Genomic DNA, 20645 nt, shown 5'->3' with positions numbered 1-20645 from the left:
GAGAGACCCAGTTGAGAAACCTTCTGTATTTCCTTTTGGGAAATCTTCTGCTTATAAAATGTCCCTTTAAGGGGTAATCTGCTTATAGAAGTCCTCATTGAAGATGTCTTCTATATATACTATGTTCCTTTGGCAGGTCTTCCATCTGTAAAAGATTTCATTGGGAGATCTTCGATTTGTAAAATACTAATAGAGGACTTCAATCAATAAAATATCAATTTGAGATGACTTCTTATATGCAATACCCTTTGGAAAGGTATTCTACTTCACTATAAGACCCTCTTAGAATATCTTATATTTAGATAAGGCCCCTCTAGAAAGAGTTTTATTGGTAGAAGACCGCTTTGGCAGATGTCCCTCTACATTTTAAGACCATTTGAGAGATAAATTGTCTACAAAGGTATCTTTTGGAACATCATCTACCAATAGAAAAACCTTTCGGAGGACTTGTATCAATTAAAGACCCCTTTGGGAGGTCTATGAAGATTTCTTTTTAGTATCCTTAAGAGATGATTATACCCTCAGCCTTTAGGCTTTGATAGACATGTCACGATAACTCTCGAATGGATCAACCGATTTGGTTCAAATTATGGCCACCGTAACATTTTGTTCTAATTTAGTTTAAGTTCGAAGATCGGCCGAATATCTTCGTTTAGGGAGTAACAGAATTGGTTATAATTTTGCATATCGTAATTTTACTTCCAGACACAGCTCAGGTTTTGAATATGGACTAAATCGGTATACTCCTCCTTCGTTTACCTTCCACACGAAATTTGGAAAAGAACAGTTTAACAGCTGGTCTCGGATCGTTTTGTAACCCTTTAACCATGTTACGAGGGACAATTTTTTTCGGGGGCTAGTCCATACTTCCTGAGATAATTGCCCAAAAACTCCAAAAAACCTACCGACACCAACAAGGCTGGGTAGTATCTAAGATAACCCTCGAATGAAGAAACAGATTTGTCCCAAATACACTACACCCCGGCTAACTACCTCTCATAAAATTCCAAAAAATGAGGCAATTATGCGAGAAAGGCAGTTACGAAGATCCCGCATAACTACCTCATATGGGTAGTTATAAAAATCTCATCTCAGACTTACAAAAATTAGAACATAATCGTCAAAAACCCAAACGGTGTATAGTAAAATGGTTCATTTCAAGTCAAAAAATATATATGTTATATTTTTTAACCAATAAGAAATTTAGTAATCAGTGAGCATAACTAAGCACTGGACATCTTCAGGTAGATATCGAAATTGATTATCCCAGAAATACATCAGTGCGGGTAATAAACTGAGAAAAGTATTATTAAATGTTAGTTTTGGAGAAATATTTGACGGGCAAATATCCGAATTGGGTACTTATAGAAAAGTAGTTAAGCAGGATAGTTTGAGCTCATTTATATAAAAAACTCTAGGGATTCAGATCGTGAGGTAGATTCAGATTACACGGGAAAGGCAGTTAAGCAATAACCCCGGTAAATAACCGGGGTTCAGTGTATAGTACATAGTATAATTTCCTGCAGACTCGGATTATGTCCGAATATTGACTACATCGGGTACCTCTCACACAAATTTAGGAAAGAATGCATGTTGGGATCGTATTTAAATTTATGACAACTTGTTGTGTATGAGGCCCTAGTTACGACAGTATACTTTTTTCGGCGGCAAGTTCATAATTCCTGAAAAAAAAACCTCTATTGACGTCAGATGTATGGTGTTTATTTATTTTCTGAGTGGATATAAGCTTGTCCGTCCGTGAGAATCACTCTAGAATCCAGAATAATTGATATATGGCGCTAAAATTTTGCACATATGCGCATATCTTTGCAGGTAGGACAAGTTTGAAGATGGGCTAAATCGGCCCACGTTTTCAAGTATCTCCCATATAACGATACCCCCGATTTCGAATATTTGAAGTTTTTATCGACATTTAAGTCGTCAAAACAGGTATTTTAAGTTTTTTATCTACGTTTGCGGGGGAATTTAAAGTTCGAAGCGGTCAAAATCTTCTCCACCAAAGATTGTGGACATAAGTCCACGTTTGGGAGTAGCTGTAGCTGTAAAAGTATCGTCCGCTTTCATGTATTTTGATTATTGTTATCTACATTTTCGACCATAGGATATAGCTCTTGTATAACGGTACCGACCAATTTAAAGTATTTTGAAGTTTTAATCAACATTTGTAATATACACAGGGTTCAGTAGTCACTACTAGTTGTGGAGATCGGTACATTCCTAACTATGGTGGATATTAAAAGTTCGGACCAGCTGAACTTGAAGTTATTTATTTGTTTATTATTATTTATTATGTTCATTGATTATGGGGGGTCTGCCCTCTCACCGGAAATGAATATGTTTCATACATGCTTCCAAATAGTTATATTTGGTCTTGTGGGCCGGGCCGCCCCGAAATGAATTTTTTGCACGTTGGTAGTCTCCACTTCGAAACTAAAGTTCTTTCTCACATTTCCTATACAAAAATGTTATTATACATTTCCATATTAATGGTTTCCATATTATGTATTTTATTTATTTATTTCTAAATGTAATACACTCTAAGCTGCTACACACAGTTTATAATGATCCATAGCTTACAAAGTATGTGTAATTATTTTCTTTAACGCATTCAATTTCTCTTTTCTACATAGAATAACAACATTGTCATCGACACACGACTTGTAAATTGTTTCCTTAATGCCCCGAATAAGCGCTACAAGATGTTGATGTTAGTTGTCAGCTGTCACTTTTAGCTAAACACACCAATCAGCAAGCAACACCAAAAGATTCCTTTCATTTTTATCGGGAAATGATGAGTGAGTAAAACGCAACACAAGGGCGGGCGGCTGGCTGTGTAACAAGGGATTATAGAGATTTTCCAATTGCATACCCAATTCAGTTATCCATTGGAAATTGATGGAGTCATCCATCCATAGATTACAATGGATAGCCTTCTAAGCAACAACAACCAAACCATACATTATTTTTAGAAATGTGTATTTGCCGCTTCAAACCAAATGCTAACAGATGTTTTACAGCCATCCACAGCCACCAGCAGAAGTAGCAGTAAGTCGTGTTAGAAAATAAGTGCGAAAAAATAGAAAACATTTTTTTGCCTTTTTTGCTACTGATTACACCGATGCGTCGTCGTAATACGTTTAAGGATTATATTCCAAACATTTCGACCTCTTTTTCGACTATTTCAAATGTAATTTGACCTAATTTTAGTTTCAATTTCTGAGATTAACAAAATAGATTTCATTTTAATTAATTTGGTTAACCCAAATAGAGAGAGTGAGAGATTTTTTCCACCAGTCGGCATGTAACAATGCTTTTTGTAGCACTGCTCTAATGAATGATGGAGAAAACGAAATTGTAAATAAAAGTAATTCAGTTTTTCGTTATTCTTGTTGTTGTTTGCTTTAGAAAACCTCTGACTTGGTTTTGTTTGGTATTCGCTCGAGGAATTTATGTTTTGGTGCAATATAAACACTGGGCTTTGCTAAGCAAAAGAACAAATAAAATGCGACGCAGCACAGTGTTTGGAAATGGGAGGGGTTACAAATTCTATTAAGAAATCTGATAAGAGTTTCGATTATTTTGAAAAGTGTTAATCAATTAAGAGGGAGCTTTTAATTATAAAGTATTGAAAGCGTCTTTGGAAAGCGAGCTGTATAGAGAGTTCAGGAAAATCGAAAAAAAAGAAAACAGCGAATAAGCTTTTCCAAATAAAATTCATATACACAAATGATGGTATAGAACGGAAAATGTATCTTCTGAACCACACACTTGTGGTTTTGAGCATACACCAAATCTAATAGGTTGTTAATCCCCAACATTAGGTATGATAATAATTACGTGAAATTTGAGTTTCTTCGTTCACTCAATAATATATCCCCTTTCACTGACATCATCCCCTTTCGACATCAGTTTGGTTCGTAAGTTTCATCGATAACGGATTTCTATTTCACTAACTTTCCAAACGGTATAGAGCTGCAATCAGCCGCTACTTAAGTAAAGATTAGATCGCCTTATGTCCAAAGTTGAACAAAAAGGAACAACTAACTTTGATTGAACTAGGCCATTTGCTCATTTCGGTGAAGCCTTAAAAATAAATAGACCTTTCATGAACCACACATCAAGTGCCGTCCTACCATAACATATTTGAGACCTCATTGCTGTCTATAAAAACACCAGACAAACAAAATTAGAGAATACTTCATGACTGGAGGAATTATAATAGAACGGGGAGTGTTGCCTTGAATTCATTTCGATTCGGCAGAATATTACAACTGTCAACTAATCCAATGTTCCATAATTACCGCATTACTGGGAAACTGAGGTCCGCAGTTTCGTTAATCCGCTCTTCTCTCCTGAAAATAATTTCACTTATAACGAGATTCCATTATTGGACTAGACGAACGAACTAACTCATTTCTTCATTTCAGTTAGTTAATAGTCCATTCGTGAAATGAGTATGAATGGATTGTGAAGTCGAGGGGTTTCATTAGATTCTAGTCTTGACAACAATAAATATGCTACACCAGACGGATATATTGCCCCTGTAACCGTCTTTTGAAATTACCTAAAGTGGTCTTAAACACCGCCCTCCATGAAGACTCCAAATATTTTCGGTTTGCACCAATTCGTATAAACACAGTATAGACCTTCACTTTCCTTTTAGTTTCGTTCGCCGATGTTTTATAGATCTCAGAAAGCGGTTGAGAATGCGGCACCACATCAAATGAAAGCTGTACCGAAATGTTGAAAATAACAGAAACGTCTTCACCTCGATATCCTGAACCAGACATTATATTTAGCAGGAAGTAGCATTTTCGCTGCTAATGGAGAGATCTGTTTCCTCATTCCGGTCTGTTATTAGCGAACCCCTAGGTCCTTAAGGGGACCCTATATAGAATATTTCTTATTAGTTTCCTACCTATAGAAAATTTCTTTAGAACATCTTAATTCGCAGAATTTTCCTTTTGGAAAATCTTCTATCTAGAGAAGACATTTTATGAGGCATTCAACCTATAGATGATTCCTTTAAGACGTCTTATGCTCCTTTACGAAGTATTTTATCTACAGAATACATCTTTATATTCAGAATCTGCCTTTGGAGGTCTTATATCCATAAATGACTTCTTTAGGAAATCATATATAGCTGGAAGACTCCTGTAGGAGGTTTTCTATCTATTGCAGACTCACTTAGGAGGTGTTATATGCATAAAGAATGTTTTTAGGAGGTCTTCTATCCATAGAAGCACTCTTAAGGAGGTTTATTATCCATAAAAGACCCCCGTAGTATGGGTCCTTCTATCCATAAAATACTATTTTAGGAGGTCTACTGTCCATAGATGACTCCTTTAGGAGGTCATCTTTCCATAAAAGACTTCCAAAGAAGACTTCCTTAGTAGGTCTTCTAACCATAGACGGCTCCTTTAGTAGATCTTCTGACCATAGAAGACTACTTTATGATATCTTCTAAACCATAGAAGACTACTTTATGATATCTTCTAAACATAGAAGACTCCTTTTGATGCTCTTTTAGCCATAGGAGACTCCTTCAGAAGGTCTTTTATCCATGGAAGACTTCTTTAGGAGGTCTTCCATCCATAGAAGATCCCTTTAAGAGGTTTTGTATTCATAGAAGGCCCCCTTAGGGGGTCTTCTGTTCTTAAAAAGCTCCCTTAGGAGGTTCTCAGTCCATAAAATACTTCTTATTGGAGGTCTTCTATTCAGAGCAGACTACTTCAGGAGGTCTTCTACCCATAAAAGACTCCTTTAAGACTCCAAACTTAACCGCATAGAAGACTCTTTAGGTGGTAGAAAGAAACCTAATGGAGGTATCCTATTCATTAAGTACTCCTTTAGGAGGGTCTTCAATCCATACAAGATACCTGCAGGTGGTCTTCTATTCATAAAAGACTCCTCTAGGTCCGTAGAAGGCTTCTGTAGGAGGCCTTCTATCCGTAGAACACTTCTTTGGGAGGTCTTCTGTTCATAGAAGGCTAATGTTTTGTGTCTTCTATTCGCACAAGACTTCTTTAGGAGGTCTTATATTATTAAGACTTCTTTAGGAGTTCTTCTATTCAAGGAAAACTTCTTTAGGAGGTCTTCTATTCAAGGAAGACTACTTTAGGAGGTCTTCTATTTATAGGAGACCCCTTTAGTAGGTCTTTTGCCCATAGAAGACACCTTTAATTGTTCCACAAACATCCCAGGCGGGACAAGGGAGACTTCTCTCACCAATGAGTGCACCAAGATTCATAATAGCTCAATGATATGGGACCTACAGTTTATGGCCGAGTCCGAACTGCGTGTCCTACGACACCACTTGTAGAGAAGTTTTACATGACTGAAATACTCAGGAAATGTCGCCAACATTGCTGAGGGGTATTTTGCCACCGTTGAAAATTTGATGTTGCCTAGCCGGGGAATCGAACCCACAACCTTCTGCGTACAAGGCGGGTGTGCATACCATTGCACCACGGTGGCACCCAAGAAGACACCTTTAAGAGGTCTTTTATTCAGAGAAGGCTCCTTAGGAGGTCTTTTCACCATACCAGACTTCTTTAAAAGGTCCTCTCATCATTCTTCAATCCATAGAAGATACTTGTAGGAGGTCTTCTATCCATAAAAGATGGCACTAGTTCCTCGTCTATCCATACTAGACTCATGTAGGAGGTCGTCTATCCATAAAAGACTGCTTTAGGTGATCGTCCACCCATAGAAGACTCCTGTAGGAACTCTTCTATCTATAGAAGTCAGGAGGACTTCTATCCATTGAAGTCTCCTGTTTTAGGTCATCTATCCATAGAACACTCATGTAGGAAATCTTCTATCCATGGAAGACTCCTCTAGGAGGTTTTCTGTTCATAGAAGACTCTTCCAGAAGGTCTTCTGTCCATAGAAGACTTCTGTAGGAGGTTTTCTATCCATAGAAGAATCCTATAGGAGATCTCCTATTCAAAGGAAACTCCTTAAGGATGTGTTGTATGCGAAGAAGGAAATCTGCAATCCATAGTGGCCTGCTATTGGAGATATTCTCTTCATATATGGCTTTTAGGCTATCTTATATCCACCAAAGGATCCGTTTAGATGCCTTCTGTCCATATGTGTCCTCCTTATTTTTTCTAAAATAGAATCGCACTACCATATGTGACATAAAAATATCTTATACTTGTCCTCTCCGGATATTTTGTGGAAAATTGGTTGTATTTTTTAACCACGTTACAATACTCATTGTAATTATTTGGTGGCATTCGGCAAAAAGTATTTTTAGTTTTGTTCAAATAACCAGCCGCAAAACTCCTCCTCATGGTCGACCGTCGTGCAATCATCGAAATGTGAATTGTTTAGACAAGACACAAGTGTTTCACGATCTTTGGAGAGCGAGTTCATGACGGTATTCATGTATGTACGTATGTATGTAGGTAAGCGTTGTTTATAATATTTATTTTTCATTTGTTGCATTTCCATACAGTGTTGTGTTGGTAATGTGATTTCAATATTTAGCAGCAACAACAACAATGAGCATAATGCATCAATGATGTATTTTATAAAACGTTTGAATAGATACAACAATCAAAAGTGGAAGAGGAAAAAGTCAAGAACACAGTCGAAGATAGCTTCATTGGTGAATACCCTACAAACATTTTTGGATATAGATAAAATTCTATCTTTACGTTTTAATAAATTATCGTCAACGAGTATTATGATATGCATACATATAATTTAATATTCACCATATGATATTTAACATTGCGATATGTTGTAAAAGGATTACCTAGAAAATGCCTTAACACTTGTTCCAACACCTGGAATATATTATGTAATGCTGTGTTGTGCATCTTTGTCGCCCTATATTAGGCTATGCCACTAAATTAAATTAATTAATTTAAAAAAGTTTCTTTAAGCGTCCTTCTGGCATTGTCTCTTACGAATATAATGTTTCCCAATGAAAAAAGTTCGTTGGGTTGTTTGGCATTTATTTGTGGTTTGTTTGACTCTTTTTCATGTTTCTCTCCCTTATGATTATTGTGGAAATAAACGTCTCTGTGTGTACCTCCAACGTCCGTCCGTCGGTCTGTCGGTATGTCCGTCCATATAACATTTGCAGGGCATATCTTTAAGTATAAGTATATATTTACCTTGATGATTGCTGTTTAAATGTTCATGTATGTTTGTATGTCTATCTCTCTATTTGAACTGATAACGGTTGGTTCGGTTGTTGGTTGGTACGGTTCCTCTGTTAACGTTGTTGGTTGTTGTGCTGTTTGAGTTGGCTTTCTTTCGAGAAAAAATAATGGTAAAGAACTGTGTTTTTTAAGGGGAATTCTTTTTAGATATTATTTTTTGTCACTCTTTTTGTAGATTTCTGTTTTAACACAATTGCAAAATATCTTTGTCACAATTTTGAAATGATAAGACCAAAAACGAAACTTGTATGGCGTTTTTGTTATTGCTGGTGGTTTATTTTTAGGTATTCCTGGAATGAATTTTTATTATAAATTTAAACCCTTTAAACCACTAAAATCATTTACAAAAGATCACTGTTGATATTGAATTTTAAATATTTTTGTATATTCAACGGTCATAGCAATTAAGGTAAGTTTATTACTACATACATATATCAATATTTTTGGGGGTAAGGTGAAAAGCCTGGTATTTCTTTGAAGAATCTAGAAGATATTCTGGATAACTAGTGCCTCTTCTCTAAGGAATAAATTTGCAAATTAGCCAATGAGGAGCTTCGGAAAACTCCGAATTTTCTAAACCCTATATAACTGTTCTGTTGAGAGAAGCTCGTATCTATCCAGCTAAATTTGAAGGAAGCGGTTCCATGCGATGCATGATTTCACCGATCTTTTCATTAGCATTTGAACCAATGCAACAAAAGTCGCGAACGATCCGATCTTTTTATCAGGATTTGAACCCATGCAAAGGAAGTCGTGAAAGATCCGATCTTTTCATTAGCATTTGAACCCATTCCATCGATCCAATGGAGATGAATTTTGTGCTTTTATTTATACACATTTTTCTAAATATATTTTCTAAATTATTTACAACCAAAGTTGTTAAAACTCTCGTCGTAATGACAATGCCATTGCAAAGGGTTGGTGAAAATGACATGTCAAAGCTTTGGTGTAAATGACATGCTTTGGATCCAAAAATGAACAGCATCTTTTGGGGTCCACGCTCATATAAAATTCATCGATGAAGATGCTAAAAAGATGACATGCCAGATCACTTTCACCCATGATTGAATGGCATCTTTGGCATCGAACATTTTGCTGGGTAGCCAAACTGTTTTTCTCCCGAGCTTCCCACAGACACAAGCTCCCCATAGACATTTAAAACCCCAACTCAACTTATAGGGCTAGCTCAAGGTGTTAGAAGATGTTAAAAAATGAAACAATATTTTATAGCTAGAAAAAGTCCTATACATCTTCAGTGCCTTATCTATAGAAGTAATAATTTCAATAGCTCTTCCAGATTTTTACCAGATTATTAATGGTTACAACAGCTTTACTAGAACTTGATTCTATAGATACAATAGTTTCATAAGCTCTTCTATAGACTAACTAACTCATAAACGTTCGTAGCTCTTTCATATACAGAAGACTTTTTATAACATTAATTAATGAACTCATATAGCTCCTCGATAAACATATAGGTCTTCTAGAAGATTTTAAAGATTTTCTATAGCCTTGTACTCTTCTATCAATAAAAGAACATTCATTTATATAGACGAACTCCTAAAGCTCTTTCACTAGTGTACATTGTAAAAACAGAGCTTACAAATCTCTTCTATTGATGTAAAGCTTTTTCAGCTCTTGAAGAGCTTCTACAGCTCCTCTAAAGATAGAAGAGCTTTTATAGCTATTTAAAAGATAGAAAAACTTCTATATATCTTCTATAAATAGAAGAACTTCTATAGCTCTATTCCATATCAGGGATAACAGACTAAGGGCCATTATTACATGTGTTCTTTTACTATCTGATGGATTTGAAAATGCAAAATAAACTAATTTGGAGGCATTAAAAATACAATGTTCACATTGAAAGTTAATGACAAGAAGCTCATCCTTGAAATTGAATCATCACTTTTAACTTAAAGTTAACCGAAACGCTATAAACCTGTTCGGTAAATCCAAACTATAACAAAAGAAGACTTATAATAATGGGGGTAGGAGCGATATCTTTCCCTCATTATTCTGGAAATGTTGAGTGGGGGAAATTGTGTCCGACTAAGTGTTATCTACATAGTAATCTTCTACGAGTTAGAGATCCTCTAATGCCGGTGTGTTAGGCGAAGTAAGGGTTCTAGCGGATTAAAAACGGTTGAGCCTGGTTGACAGTAAAACAAAAATCCATGAAAAATCTCAACTGGAGAATCCCATGGAACTAGCCTTTCCTTCTAACCATAAATGACTCCTTTATGAGGTCTGCTATCCATAAAAAAATTCCTTAGGTGGTCATAGACGACGCTCTTAGGAATTCTTCTATCCATAGAAAATCCTTTAGGAGGTCTTCCATCAATAGAAGACTTTATTAAGAGATCTTCTATGTACCAATTATGGAAAACACCATTAGGAGGTTTCCCAAATATTGAGGCCTTTTTTTGGGGATTTGGAGGTCCTCCTACTGTAGAAGATTCGATTACTCTATCCACTATAGATGATCGCTTTTGGTGATTTTGCAACTAGAAGATTCTGTTTGTATGAAGTCCCCTTTAGGAGATTTTCCGACTATAAGAGACCCCTATAGAAAATCCACCTCGCCAACCTCCTAAGGTTTTCCAACTATTGAGGAATCTGTTTTTGAGATTTTCCAACAATAGATGATTCCGTTTGGAGGTCCTCCAACTTACAATATCCGTTTACTCAACCAACTATAGATGATCGCTTTAGGTGATTTTCCAACTAGAAGATTCCGTTTGGAAGTCTCCCAATGTAAGAAGTCCCTTTAGGGGATTTTCCAACAATGGTCTAGAAAGTCATCCTTGTTAAAAGACTCTAACTATATGAGAGGTATTTTTAGGAGATCCTGTGATCATAGTCGATTTTTTGGAGGTTTCAACATAAGACAACCCCTAAGTAGGTCTTCTTTGTACAGAATATCCTCTTACAAGGTCTTTCATGTACATTAGCCCCTTTTGAAGCTCTTCCAACCTCAAAAGACCCAATTAGAGCAACCTTCTACCTTAGAAGAACTCTTGTAACTAACCAAGACTACTTTGTGAGATCTTCTATCTAATGAAGACTAAACCTAAGTACATAGCAAAAATACTCATTACAAAACCCCCTACTAACCCATTATTTTAATAAGGGCATGTAGGGCATGTATCGACCACTTAAATAAGTAGTCGCTACCTTTAACTGCTTATTTAACTAGTTATGTAAGTGACCAGAAAATAACTACTCATTTCGTGCGACATGCCCTTGTTAAAATAATGGGTTAAAAGGGGGTTTTGTAATGAGTATTTTTGCTGGGTAGGTATTTTATCTATAGACTCCTTCAATAGAGTACTTCTTTTTTGTGGTTTTCCTTCTTAGGGTACGTTAATATATAGAAGATGGAACACCGACCACCATATTCACTGATAACGTTTTCGCCGGTTGAACTAGCTGTACAAATCGGTTAGCGAAGGCGAAGAGGACGTACTGTAGGAATATATTCTCACTTACCTAAGACAACGAAATGGTAGTCAGATAATATTAAGGGTTCCGAATGGGCAAACAACTTAGGTGGCTATGTGTGTCCGTCCATCTAAAACTTGGTAAGGTTGCAATTTTGATCCGATCGCGGGGTCCCAGAGAGAAAGGAGACTATTGCTTTTGGTTAATTTCAGGGGTCGGAATGGGATAACAATTTATGTGGAGGAAAAATTAAAGTTGTATTCTTTTCTGAATATCTCCACTTCTGTGAGGGGTATTTCAACAGAAATGACAATGAAAGTAGAAAATCGCATTTGCAACCAGTAAGAAAAGGATCAAGTCGGGTGGGGCCGACTATATGATACCCCACACCACTGTAAATGTGTAATATATATATTGGAGATATATGTATATAAATCTGAACTGATTTCGATATAATATTGTATACTTATTACAAGACCGAATTCAGTCACACATTCCAAATTTCATCGAAATCGGATATATATATATATAGCGTGTTTTGTGCAGCAAAAACGTGAAACCGGCCGAAAATATCTATGGGACCTATATCCAAATCCTAACCGATTTCGATATAATTTGGCATATTTATTTCTAGACTGAATTCAGTCACACATTCCAAATTTCATCGAAATCGGACATATTTATGTATAGCGTGTTTTGTGCAGCAAAAACGTGAAATCGGCCGAAAATGTCTATGTCTATCTAGCAAAAATTGTATATTCTCACAACTGTTCAACATTTCTTCAAATTATTACAAATATTTTTATCAGAAATACATTCCTCCTGGAAAAGTATAGCCGACATTGCTTTATGTGTTTTAAAAAGGTATTCTAATATAGAAAGTTCCCACAAACTTCAATTTGAAAGTGTAACACGATATTAAATTACTTCAAAACCAATTCCAGATATACGATATTTTAGGAGAAGAAGACTCTTACAGAAGTGAATTGTGCAATATGGGAATGTTACCCGAATTTTATGATAGTTATCCAATTAATTCCGTAGGTAAATAGCTTCGATTTTATTTATCCCGCAATTTGTATGTTTCTGTGAAATTTTTGATTCCGATTCTAGTGGTTTAAAGGTTTAAAGCAGGATCAAACATTAGCAATAATTTGCAAAAGATGTAATAGTTTTATTTTATTTCGTTTTTTTATTTTATGTTTATTATACATCAAATTTAGCTACTTTTTCATCTTCTTTTATTTTAGTTCACAAATAAAAGTACACAGAGAATGTTTAAATTTTTACAACTGCTATAGAAAGCAACACAATTTTTTAAGAATAGTATTTTTTATCACATTTCTTGAAATTCAATTAAACGTTTTAGTTATTTTTGTATTTTTAATTGTGATATCTCATTCAAAACAATCTCATCTTCTATTCCATTAGCGGTTTGTAATTAAAACTCATTTTTTATTATAGGATGTTCACTACACTTTACAACATAGTTAAATTTTTTCTTAATTATTCTTTACTTTTCGGTTAACAATTTTACACAAACTGTTGTGGTTCACACCATTTGGAATAATTCTAGAGAAGTAATTAAATGTGGTTTACTTTCAAACACTAACATCACTTCAATTAAGTGAGATTTTTTTTGTTTATTTTATATTTTGAACAAAACACGCGTTTCAATTGTTGAATTGTCAAAACTGTCACATGGAGGAATGAAATCCAAAATTGCCATCAAATGACAATAACCGCAGAAGCAGCATTGTGAAATTTACCTTAATTCTTGTTTCGGAACAATTAAACCACGGTTAACTTTTGTTGTTGTTGTAATTATTATCACCTTGATCTAAGTATCAACCCCATTTAAAAAGGGACACACAAATTTCAATTTTTTTATATTATAATGGTTCCACAAATGCCATTTAACCACCACTATTTTCTTTTTTGTTGAAACCAAAATTTTCGTTACTTCGCAACACGTTTTTCAATTTTTGCTGCTACACCTGGATGATTATTCCGCACATTTGCTTCTTTACGCAATCAAATTGCAAATTTGCACAATTTAACATTTAATTTATCTTTTCTTTGTTTACTACAAAATAAAAATTGCACAAAAACAACAACAAAACATGTAAATAATTTTTCAAATAAAAGAAAATTAGTTGTTGTGGTGTATAGCAACGGCTTGCTTTTACTTCATTCGGAAATGGCTTGACAACCAACCACCATCATCAAGTTCTCGTCAATAACTAAACAGCTCGAACTAAACAATACAACAATGATGGTGGTCGTGTGTATTGGTGGTGTTTGTTCGTGTTCATCATCGTCTGTGAAGTATCTTTCAGATACTTTTCCATTGTTGTATGCCGGCCAGTTGTGCGATTGTGTGTGTGTTTTGTTTACGTTTTTCTTTATCGGTGTGTGTTCACTTTGGTGTTCATTCTATGGATGAACCGAATGAACCCCATATAACTGTTATGCCGCATTTTAACTCTAATTGGGATAAACTCAGAATTTTTAAACTCTCTCACTAGCTCTCTTTCCGGCAAACAACAGACGCTCATTCCCTCTCCATTTCAATTCATTCGATAGAATGAACTCTTACCACTCACTATCTTAATCTGAGGGAATTTTGTTTGTTTGCCTGGAATACAATTGTTGTTGTTGGTGTGGTGGTGTTATAAAGCCATAAATGTTAAACTCCGGCTTTTTGTAGTAAAAAGTCAACAAATGCTATGCTGCATTTTTCAGATCACCTATGGTCGCCTTTAGTCCTTTTATTGTATTTACGGTTTAAAGTCATCTATTTTATTGAACTCACACCTCTTTCTGTTTGTTCGATAAGCCATGCCATACTGGACAACAGTTCGTTGCTATTACTAAGAAAAGAGTGTGATAATTTTTAAGTTAAATAAATATTTAGTTTTTTGCAATGTTACTGAAATATCGATACTCAACCTGTGGCTTTCTACGCCATTCTGTAATTATAACACCGTTGATCATGTAATAAACAAGTATGAAGGGAATATGTTCGGCCGGACCGAACTAACCTATAACTTTAACATACAATTTGTTTTCACACAAGGAAAATGACAAATACATATTTGTGATTAAAAAAGCGAAAAACAAGTAAAAAGTATCAGTCAGTCTTTGCCGACAGAAGTATACCCTCAGCCTGTGTGCATTGAAACACCTATTTCCCAAAAAAGTATGTATTTAGCGGGTCTTCAGAATTTTGGGCGTATGAACTTGCCAACAAAGGTATGGATTAGGTTAAGATCTCAAAAGTTTTGCGGATTTTTCCTAAAGGAATGGACCGACGTAGTCCATTTTGGAAGTGTGACTTATTTGGGAGTCATTCCTTTCGATAGGACTATTATATCAGGAAACATGGACTTGCCCACGAAAAACATAATATCGCTGTAAATAGGGCTACTAGGAGTACCTTCGGTAAAAATGTCCAAAGTATGCTCGCACAGACCCTTAACCGCACTTAAACAAAAATATTGCTCATTTGTGTGGGTGGTACCCTAAGGAATGGACCAATAGGGCCCACTTTTGAACATAATCTAAGTTTGAACAAAATATTTCCGAGATCCAAAGTTTTGGGCCAAATTGGTTGCACTGTTTATGAGATATTGCGCTCACCATTTTAGCGGATATTTTCCATCTTTTGTGGGGGAGATAACGGACGGAGTGGACCTATATACACCATCTTCGAATTTCATCTAATATTCGAAGAAATATTACGATATGCAAAGTGTGGACCAACGCAGTATTCGGTTCGGGAGTTGTCGTGGGTTTTTTGTACAGAATTCAGGCCATTTTCCCAAGAAATATGGACTTGCCACTGAAAAAACTTGTACCATTGTAATATAGGCCTTGAATGCAACCTTTTGAGAGAAAAATCAAATCTATTTGAGAGGATGTCCTACCCTGAACTTTTCCATTACGATATGCAAAGTGTGGACCAACGCAGTATTCAGTTCGGGGGTTGTCGTGGGTTTTTTTTACAGATTACGGGCCATTTTCTCAAGAAATATGGACTTGCCACTGAAAAAACTTGTATCATGTTAATATCGGCCTTGGATGCAACCTGTTGAGAGAAAAATCAAAACTATTCGGGAGGAGGTTCTACCCTACACTTTTCCAAAATTTGTTGTGGGATGTATCCGAAGGAGTTGACATATGTAGTCCTTACTCTAACCTGATCTATGTCTCGTAGAAATATTCGATGCCCAAAGTATGGACCAAATCGGTTACTGCCTTCGAGGGTTATCGTGGGGGAGGTAACCAAAGGAGTTTATCTATAAGGCCCATATTAGAACTTGATTTAACTTTGGGCAAAATATTACGATTTTGGATCGAATCGGTTAATCCGTTCGAGAGTTACCGCACGCTCAATCCACGTGGTGCCATAACCCAGAACCCACAGCTTTCAGGCCATTTTCTCAGGAAGTATGGACTTGCCACTGAAAAAACTTGCATCGCCGTTATGGGGACAGCGAATACAAGTTGTTACAGCAGAAATCAAACCGATTCGGGAGGAGGTCTTAAACTACACTTTTCCGAAATTTTGTGTGGGAGGTAACCGATTGAGTCCATATTGAAACCTAAGTCCCGGTCCACACTAGAGTGATTTTATTGAACAAATTTCACGAAATTGGGCGTTCTTAGATCGAGTTACCCGCTACAGCAATTTCATGATATTACCCTACTATGGAAAGTAATCAAGGACATTATTTCAAAAATAAAGCTTCAATATGAAACTTTATAGATGGATGGTATGGCGTTACTTCTCCCTACCTGCCTTTTTTACTCGTGACACCGAACATTGTGCCTCCCATTGTGACATCCCATTTCTTTGAACAACACTTGGAGACTTTATCTGTTACCGTTCAATAGATATTTACATAGAAACAAGTTAAAAAGTATCAGTCGGCTTTGCCGACAGAGATATACCCTCAGCCTGTGTAAATTGAAACACTTTTTTCCAAAAAACGTATGTATTTAAGGGGGTTTCAAAATTTTGGGCGTATGAACCGACAAAAATGTTGATTAGGATTAAAGTTCAAAAGTTTTGCGGAGGAGGTACTTAAAGGAATGGAAAGACATAGGCCATAGGGGTGCCATAGGGGGTTTTTGCACCCTTCGAACTGTTTTCTCAAGGAGTATGGACTTGCCCTGAAAAAACTTTTGTCATCGTAATTGAGGCAGCGAAAGTGATTCGATAGCAGGTCTTAAAGTGAACTTATCCGAAATTTTGTGTGGGAGGTACCGGATGGAGTGGACAAATATAGTCCATATTCGAACCTGATCTATATCTGGTAGATATATTAGCATGTGTAAAGTATGGACCACTCCCTTCAAGAGTTATCGTGCACACAATTTTTCCCAACATTTTTGAACTTTTGTGGGGGAGGTACCTGAAAGAGTGGACCGATATGGCTTATCTTCGAACTTAAACTAAGTTTGGACACAATATTACGAATGCCAAATTTTGGACGGAATACGCATATCCGTTCGAGAATTATCTTGCGCTCCAACCACTACAGATGGTGTCATAGGGGCTTTTTCAACTTTCAGGTTATTTTCTCAGGAAGTATGGACTTGCCCCTGATGAAATTTGTACCTTCGTATGGGGGACAGGTCCTAAACTGAACTTTTCCGAAATTTTGTGTGGGAAGTACCCGAAGGAGTTTACCGATTGAGTCCATATTGGAACCTCATCTAAGTCTGGTAAAAATTTCACGATGTGCAAAGTATGGATCAAATCGGTTACTCTTTTCAAGAGTTATCGTGCGCACAAATTTTCCGAACATTTTCGAACTTTTGTGGAGGAGGTACCGGAAGGAGTGGACCGATATAACCCATCTTCGAACTTAAACTAAGTTTGGACCAAATATTACGAAAGCCAAATTTTGGACCTAATCGGCAGATCCGTTCGAGAGTTATCTTGTGCTTTAACCACTACCCACGGTGTCATAGGGGTTTTTGCATCTTTCAGGCTATTTTCTCAGGAAGTATGCACTTGCCCCTGATGAAACGTATAGCGTCGTATGGGGGCAGTGAATACAAGTTGCTACAACAAAAATCAGAGCGATTCGAGAGCAGGTCCTAAACTGAACTTTTCCGAAATTTTGTGTAGGAAGTACACGAAGGAGTGGACCGAGTCCATATTGGAACCTCATCTTAGTCTGGTAGTATGTGTGCAAAGTATGGACCAAATCGGTTACTTCCTTTAAGAGTTATCATGCGCACAAATTTTCCGAACATTCCCGAATTTTTTGGGGGAGGTACCGGAAGGAGTGGAACGATATAACCCATCTTCGAACTTAAACTAAGTTTGGACAAAATATTACGAAAGTCAAATTTTAGACAGAATCGGTTGATCCCTTCGAGAGTTATCGTGCGCTCCAGCCAGCCAGACAGACAAACAGACGGACGGACATGGCTAAATCAACTCCAAATTGTCTGAAACACTTTTCGGCCAAACATACTAGAGGTCTAAGACCATTATTTCGATGAGGCACATTTTGCCCGTATGAAAGTGTTATACCCTCGTTAGCATAGAAGCTGAGGGTATAAAAATACATTTACCTCCATGCACCTCTATTTCTGATGCTATATCTTCTCTGCATTTTTCACAAATATCAAAAATACCACCACATAGCCGTATAGAGCATGGAAAAATATTAAGAAGTGCATTATTATTTTTCTCCTACCGTTAAAAAGTTTCCGAACCGATTGCATACTAGATTTTCATTGCAGTTTTTATACCCTACTCTTTTATACGGGCAAGAATGTCAGTCGATGGAGTCGATTTAGCAATGTCCGTCCGTCTGTCTGGCTGGCTGGAGCGCACGATAACTCTCGAACGGATTAACCGAATTGGTCCAAAATTTACCTTTCGTAATATTTTGTCCAAACTTGGTTTAAGTTCGAAAATAGACCATATCTGCCCACTCCCTCGGGTAATTCCCCCACAAAAGTTCAAAATTTTTCGCAAAAATTTTGCGAACGATAAATCTCGAAGGGATTAGGGAAGGGACCATTAATTGCACATCGTAATATTTCTACCACACATAATTAAAGTTCCAATATGGACTATATCGGTCCACACAAAATTTCGGAAAAGTGCAGTGTTTTTATTGTAAAAATACCCCCACTACGAGGGTGCAAGTTTTTTCAGGGGCAAGTCCATACTTCCTGAGAAAATGGCTTAATAGCTGTAAAAACCCGCTAATATGGACTATATATGTCATCTCCTTCGTATACCTACCACACCAAAATTGGAAAAGTGCAGGTTAGGACCTCCTCTCGAATCGTTTTGATTTGTCTTGTCACTCAAGGCCCCTATTACGATGGTAAAAGTTTTTTTCAGTGGCAAGTCCATACTTCTTGAGAAAATGACACGAAAACTGAAAAGAAAAACCCTACGGCCAGCATGTGTAGTGGCTGGTGCGCATGACAACTCCCGAACCGGATACTGCGTTGGTCCACACCCTGCATATCGTAATATTTCTTTGAATATTAGATGAAATTCGAAGATGGTGCTTATAGGTTCACTCCTTCCGGCACTTCCCCCACAAAAGTTCGTTAATATTCGCTTAAATGAAAAACGCAATATCTCATAAACGGAGCAACCGATTCGGCCCAAACGTTGGATCTCGAAATATTTTGTCCAAACTTAATTTATGTTCAAAAGTGGGGTCCATTCCTTAGGGTACCACCCACACAAATTATCAACATTTTTGTTAAAGTGCGGTTAAGGGTCTGTGCTAGAATCCTTTCGAAAATTTTACCGAAGGTACTCCTATTAGCCCTATTTACAGCGATATGATGTTTTTCGTGGGCAAGTCCATGTTTCCAGATATAATGGTCCTATCGAGAGGAATGACTCCCCAAATAAGACATACTCCAAAATGGACTGTATCAGACTGTTCATACGCCCAAAATTCTGAGGACCCCCTAAATACATACGTTTTTTGGGAAAATGTGCGTCAATTCCCACAGGCTGAGGGTATACTTATGTCGGCCAACCCGACTGACACCTATTTACTTGTTTCTTATGTGTTTTAGCATATAGTTATTAAATTAGCTATTAATCATTGAAATTGAGTATAATCGATATTGGATCGAAAATCTCAATGCCTTAGCTGTTATATGTCAAAATATCCAAAAAACGCGGATAAAAAACTTCAAGTCAAAATCGGGAGGCTCGATTTTCACCGTAGACATATGCTGTAGTGGACTTTTTTGCTCAGTACAATCCCAGGAATCAGAAAAGCGACGCGTGCATAAAGGTTTGTTAAAAAAAAAAACTAAAATCAACATTTTTATACCCTCCACCATAGTATCCCAGTTCAATCAGAGTCGTGAAAAATGTACTCCAATTCCTTACATTTTAAACGCATTCGGGTGCAATCCAATTATTGACATCTATTTCTCACATTTTAACTGCATCCGGATGCAGTTCAAACGGAGTCGAGAAAAGGGTACTCCGTTCGTTACATTTTATTAGCAGTTGTTAGAGGTCCCTACAAGTACATAAGTAGCTTGTACAACCCTATGCGCGTCGACATCAATATTTCCAAAAACAGAAAAACGTGTTAACATATCAAAAAATTTGTCTTTGAATAGCATTCATACGGCCGCAGTTGCAGATGCCATAAGCAGCTATAGTTTGAATGAGGTCCTCGGAGAACATCCCCCATCCATCGCAGCTGAGGAGCGTCAGCTGCCACGAAAAACCAGAGCAGTTTTGGCTCAACTACGCTAGGAATGGTGCAGCCGTCTGAATTACTATTGGGCAAGGATCGACAGGACTGTGCAAAACATCTGCCCAACATGCGGCACAGGCCCGCACAACATCCGGCACCTTTTCAACTGCCCCGCCAAACCTACTCAACTTACTCTTGTGGATCTGTGGTTACATCGCATCGAACTGGAGATTGACGCAGAGCCAGAATAAGCGGAAGAAAGAATATACAAACATATAATACA

General features: G+C 36.9%; 1 protein-coding gene across 9 annotated transcripts in view; it reads right to left on the bottom strand.

Annotated features, from left to right (window-relative positions):
• LOC141397412 (uncharacterized) overlaps positions 1–20645 on the bottom strand; it is a 268907-nt gene that overhangs the window by 230144 nt on the left and 18118 nt on the right. For 2 of the 9 annotated variants that reach the window (XM_073973565.1, XM_073973557.1), the window contains exons 1-3: positions 14598–14621; positions 13415–14518; positions 8154–8491 (exon numbers count right to left, since the gene is read on the bottom strand). The exons of 2 other annotated variants lie outside the window; for them this stretch is intronic. The gene's annotated coding sequence lies outside the window, so the exon portion shown is untranslated. Of the gene's footprint in view, positions 1–8153; positions 8492–12622; positions 12795–13414; positions 14519–14597; positions 14622–20645 lie in introns of those variants that run through there. 5 more of the 9 variants (XM_073973558.1, XM_073973559.1, XM_073973562.1 and 2 more) reach the window with 5 other exon arrangements.

The sequence above is a fragment of the Musca autumnalis genome, unplaced genomic scaffold (genome assembly GCF_047663935.1).
Source record: "Musca autumnalis isolate F117 unplaced genomic scaffold, ASM4766393v1 scaffold_3, whole genome shotgun sequence".
Taxonomy (NCBI): Eukaryota; Metazoa; Arthropoda; class Insecta; order Diptera; family Muscidae; genus Musca; species Musca autumnalis.
Note: the sequence above shows the minus strand (reverse complement) of the source record. Positions and strands in the feature narration are given on the sequence as shown.